General features: G+C 37.6%; 1 pseudogene; it reads left to right on the top strand.

Moving 5' to 3' along the window:
- Window positions 1–881: 881 nt before the first annotated feature.
- LOC142174564 (auxin-responsive protein IAA26-like) overlaps window positions 882–6,000 on the top strand; it is a 56,017-nt pseudogene continuing 50,898 nt past the window's right edge.

The raw sequence follows: 6,000 nt of genomic DNA, 5'->3' as shown, positions 1-6,000 counted from the left end.
CTAACAAATTACGTAAAGAAACATATTAGATATTCCCTAAGTTGATATAAACATCGGGTGTGAACGATAAAATACGTATCATTAAGATAGCTACTATTAGTCGCAAGTTTATGTTAATGTGTAAGCGATACAAATTCGGTCAGTGGATACAATAATTAAATAAAAGTAGATATTGATACAAAAATTAACTTGAAGAAAAAGAGGAGAAGGAAGACATTACATAGTAATGATAATAGTGGCCGATCTTTTACTTTGAAAAAAAAGTTCCTCTTCTCTTTTGTGATTGCAGCACCAACAAAGTGAATGCAAGTGACGAAAAGCTTGATTTATTTGTGCCTAACATATACTGAAATCACAATCAAAAATTATTTTCCCAATTAAAAGAAAATCAAGAGAGCAAATAATGAAGAACATCAAATTTAAAGCAAAAATTTTAGATCCGTAAAATCTGAAATATTCACTTTCAGTTTTTGATATTTTTTAAAAAAAGGAAAAAGATTTACCGGCCCTTTTTGTCGCTTAAGTTACCAACTTCAATGGCAACTATTGGATTTCAATTCAAATCACCACATGTGATACAATTTTTCATTAGTTTGATGGATTTCCAATGGTTGGTTTTTTCCCATGGAAGAGAAGAGAGAGTCGAATCAGGAAAAGGGTATTCTAGAAACTGTTGGAAACATTTCTAAGTGGAAACGCTTGGGTTTTCCAAATAATTTTACCGCTGACGTTTACAGAGATTGATGGAAAAATAGTAGGAAGTACTAAAAAATTGAGAGAAAAGAAAGAGGCAATCCACGTGCGTCGGGACATGCCACGTAACTGGCATGGACTATATATATATATATATTCCTTGTTTAATGTATACGGGGTTTCAACTTTCTTATAATTTATTCTTGTGTTCCAATATAATTTACAGTATTAGAGAGTTCTGTTGACCAATATTCAGTTAGCTCTCAGTATTAGCAAATTTGCACTTTGCTAATACTATTTTCTCGTTCAAGATTTTAGTATTTGGAAGCTTGTTTTAGCCGTTTGGTTAAATTCTAAGGTAAAGCAAAGATCTTTATCTTTCATTAAGTTTTTGTCCGGTGTTCTATATCTGCATTGAAGAACGGCTATATCCGAATTTACGCTATTTTTTTCATACCACATACTTTGGTGGTATCTTTTAATAATTCTTTTTATGTTTTGAACAAAAATTTCTTCTTTAATGCAGTAAGTTCCTCAAGTTTTCTTCTTTAATGGAGGGTTGTTCAAGAAACAAAGAGAAACAACAACATCAGCTTTTAGATTTGATTCCTAAAGAGAGAAAATTGTATATGAAAAGGGAGCAAGAAACAAGCCATGTTAATACTTCAGAGGAGAAAGATCTAGAGTTGAGACTTGGTCCACCCAATGAAGAAATATGGTCCAAGAAAATTGTCTACAAAACAACGCCAAAGAAAGTGAAGACACCCTTTACTCTGTTAATGGAAAAGGCCAAGTAGAGAAATTTTCTTCATTTCTTCAGCTTCAAACAACGTCAAATCAGAGCCAAAGCCTGCATTTGATGACACAAGAATCCTGTTGCAGTAAAGCAGAGAAAGCATTTTCAACAGCTGTAGCTGCTGTGCCTAACAGCGCCCAGAAAAGGTACCTCAGCTTTTTTCTGCTATTTTTCCTTTATTTGTGTTTCTTTTGGACAGAGGATATTCACTATTATACACAATGTTAGAAGCGCTGTGAGATTGATTTTAAAGTACAAGTAATATACTTTTATATGCTGTAAATACTCTTTAGACCATCAACAAATCCCATTTTATATGATGCATTTGACAGTTTAAGAAAGAATGAGGGACTTTTGAGACTTGTTCAAAAACTAAAACATTTAGTTTGTGCCTCACACAACTCACACAAGTTGTGCGAGGTCTCTTTTTTTGTCTTACAATTTTGTAAATCAAAAAAGTGTAAGATATGATTCTACAAATTTGTGAGATAAAAAGAAGTCTCACATAATTAATGTCAGTTGTGTGAGGTACACGATAAAAAACTTTTCATTTAAAACAAACTGTATGTGTAGTTATAAATTATTTCATTAAAGGCTTAGTTTGGATTCATGCCGGTGCGTTCGACTACGGAAGCGATTCATCTGGTAAGGAGATTAATGGAGCATTACAGGGAAAGGAAGAAGGATTTGTTTATTGACCTTGAGAAATGTGACGACCCAAAGGGTCATCACCTGTTTTCTTATCCATTATGTGCTTCCGAGGCCTTGAAAACCTCATTTAGAGTCGCTTCGATTTGCGTGCGCAGTCCGGGCGCGTAGCCGGAAAGCTTAAATATGAAATTTTGTGAAAATGCTAAGTTTTGATGTTAAAATGAATAAATTTGACTTCGGTCAATATTTTGGGTAAAACGGACCCGGACCCGTGATTTGACAGTCCCGGAAGGTCCGTAGGAAAATATGAGACTTGGGTGTATGCCCGGAATCGAATTCCGAGGTCCCAAACCCGAGAAATGAATTTTCGAGTAAAATTTTTTTCTGAAATTGTCAAGGAAAATTGATATGAAAATTGATTAGAACATGTTGGTATTGGGCCCGTATTTTGGTTCCGGCGCCCGTTACACGTCTTATATGTGATTTAAGAGGTTTCTGTAAAGTTTGGTTAAAATCGAACATCGTTAGACGTGTTTCGGACTTGAAATCTTAAATTTGAACTTGATGAAGTTTTTGGAAAAACTCTTGATTTTGAGGTTTGATTCATTGTTCTTGAGGTTAGTTTGGCAATTTGATCGCACGGATAAGTTCGTATGATGTTGATTGAGTTAGTGCATGTGTTTGGTTAGGAGCCTCGAGGGCTCGGGAGTGTTTCGGAATGGTTTTAGCCTTGTAAAAGTTGCAGGTTCAGGAAGTTGCAGGACTCTGAACCATTTAGTGCGGTCCGCGAGAAATCGCGTGCGACCGCGGAGGGGCTAGCGCGGCCGCGGTCGCCTTTGTGCGGGGCGCGGTGGAGGCTGTGCGGCCGCAGTCGCCTTTGTGCGGTCCTCACAGGGTGCTGAACTGCAAGTCTTCAGGGAGGCCTGTGCGGCCGCAGTTCGTTTAATGCGGTCCGCGGTAGAGCTCCGCGGTTGCGGTCCTTTTTTATGCAGTCCGTGGTGAGGGTCTGAGAGGGGTATAAATATACGAGATTTTCAGTTATTTTTCACTTTTCTAAACCCCAAAAACATAAGAGGCAATTTTTCAAACAACCTTTCTTCTCCAAATCAATTGTAAGTCATTTTTAACTAGTTTTCTTCAATCATTAACATCTTTTAACATGGTTTCAACTTAAAATCAAAGATTTTCATGGGGGAACTTGGGTGTTTTGGGTAGAACCTAAGTTTTCCAAAATTGGGGATTTGGACCTCAATTTGAGGTCCGATTTCAAAATAAATTTATACATTTGAATTCGTGGGGAAATGGGTAATTGGGTTTTGGTCCGAACCTCGAGTTTCGACCACGTGTGCCCGGGGTGATTTTTGACTTTTTGGGTAAAACTTTGGGAAAACTCATTTGCATGCATTGGGGTTGATTCATTTAGCACTTATTAATGTAATTAAGTAACTTTTGACTAGATTTGAGCGGATTGGTGGTGGAATCAAGGGGGTAAAGCTATAATTGAGGCTTGACTGGTGTTCAAAGCTTCGAGGTAAGTGTTTGGTCTAACCTTAGCTTGAGGGATTAGGAGTTGAGTCTTATTTGCTACATGCTAATTGTCGAGTACGACGTATAGGCATGGTGACGAGTATCTATACGTTGGTGTCTAGCATGACCGTGAGTCTTCATATTGCGGATATTCTGATCTTGATGTATCTTTCATGCCTAAATGATGATTTCTATATGTTGTAAAAAGCATGTGAAAGAAATTGTGATATTTGAACTTCGAGAAGCATTGGCTCGAGTGGTAATACGAATTATGAAAGTATATGAGATAAATGAACCCTTGAAGCATTGGCTCAAGTGGTAAAGTGAGTTACAAAGTAAGAAGTGAAAGAAAGAGAAAGAGTTATTGAATTGTTCCCTTGCCGGGATATAATAATAATAATAATAATAATAATAATAATAATAATAATAATAATTATTATTATTATTATTATTATTATTATTATTATTATTATTATTATTATTATTATTATTATTATTATTATTTGTTTAATCCCTTGCCCCTTGTTTGTGATTGTTGTTTGGGTGAGGAAGAGCGATAAAGCACGAAGGGTGATGCCGTGCATTGTTTGCTATTGTGAGGAAAGAGTGTAAATCACGAAGGGTGATGCCGTGCCGTACGATGTACCATTCCGTACTGATATTTATGGATTATATGGTGAGGAAAGAGTGTAAAGCACGAAGAGTGATGCCCTGCCGTATGATGTACCATTCCGTACTGATATTTATTGATTATATGGTGAGGAAAGAGTGTAAAGCACGAAGGGTGATGCTGTGACGCACGATGTACCATTCCGTGCCGATTTTATTGATTATATGGTTAGGAAAGAGAGTAAAAACACGAAGGGTGATGCTGTGCAAATTGTTGATTTCTGCTTCCTTGTTGATATTCTAGTTATGTTGTTTCCTTCTTTATTTGATGCCTTTCTATTCAGAACTATATTCACCCCACAACATGTTTCCCCTACCCGCATTGACTGGTTATTCCTGTATTTTTTTCCGTTGTATATATATATATGAACTGCCCAGGTTTATTTGGAGTTTGGTCTTAGCCTCGTCACTACTTCGCTGAGATTAGGCTGGACACTTACCAGCACATGGGGTCGGTTGTGCTGATACTACACTCTGTGCTCTTTTGCACAGATCCAGCTCTTGGACAGCAGCAGTAGTGCGGGAACCAGCCTTCAGTCCAGTGATACACCGAGGTAGCCTTGCAGGCGTCCGCAGGCCTGACGTCTCCTCTATCTTTTATTTCAGTCTGTTATCTCATGTTTATGAGACAAACAGTTTATATTTTTCTTTCAAACGGTAGTATTTAGTACTCTTAGAAGTTCGTGAGTAATGTGACACCAATTCTTGGGTAGAGGCATATGTTGATTTCCGCATTATTGTTCAGTTTCTTTAATTTACGTCTTCCGCATATCTATTTAAATCTGTTGTTTCCATGATATTACTGATAATTGTTAAAAGAAGTAATTGTTGATGAAGTAGCAGTTAAGAATTGGCTTGCCTAGCTCACATTAGTAGGCGCCATCACGACTCCCGAGGGTGGGAAATCTGGGTCGTGACTGTCGCGCCCTTTTTTCTCGCAAAATCGGGCTTGTGACATTTGGGAGGACAACTCGTTCCTTTTTGGTAATTGGATTTTGGAATTTGAAAAGTCGCCACCTAATGATTAAGTGCATTAGGACACTAAGAAGGGTTTGAGTTTTAAGAACCAGAGTTCGGGTAAGGGCTAAAAATTATCTCGAGGGAAAGGTGTTAGGCACCCCTCAAGATCCACTAGTGTGGTTCCTGGCCATGTTACAATTGTGACTTCACATAATCAAGTAAGCAATTAAGGGCCTCAAATAGCAGGGGATTTTCACATATTATTGCAAGCAAATTGAAAGTTTGAAGAGAATAAAGAAAGCAGAAAATTTTCGGACAATAAAACAAGTTAAAAGAAAGAGGGATCCTAGGTTTACAAACAATATGGATCACATCAATGCAATACCCAGCATAGGGGTTGCACATGGTATTAGCGCACCAGTCATCATATCTATATCTACCCCTCCCACCCCGTTAAGGTAGTAAAGCGCAGAATGGTGTCGTTACTTATTGCATGCTAGTACACACCCCAATCCTATCAGTTCTAGAGGCATTTGGGACTACTAGTCCTAAGGGGAAGGAAAATTTGGCTTTCTAGAGTTTTAAAAGGATAAAATTCTAGGGCGACAATCAAAACATTTAAGGCAGGTATGGGGAGAACACATAACAGTTTAAAGGGCTCAAACAGGCCTCCTCATTTAAAGAGATAAATTGGCTAGCATGAC

Source organism: Nicotiana tabacum, chromosome 20, assembly GCF_000715075.1.
Source record: "Nicotiana tabacum cultivar K326 chromosome 20, ASM71507v2, whole genome shotgun sequence".
NCBI lineage: Eukaryota > Viridiplantae > Streptophyta > Magnoliopsida > Solanales > Solanaceae > Nicotiana > Nicotiana tabacum.
The sequence above is the reverse complement of the archived record's forward strand: the minus strand, read 5'-3'. Positions and strand labels throughout refer to the sequence as shown.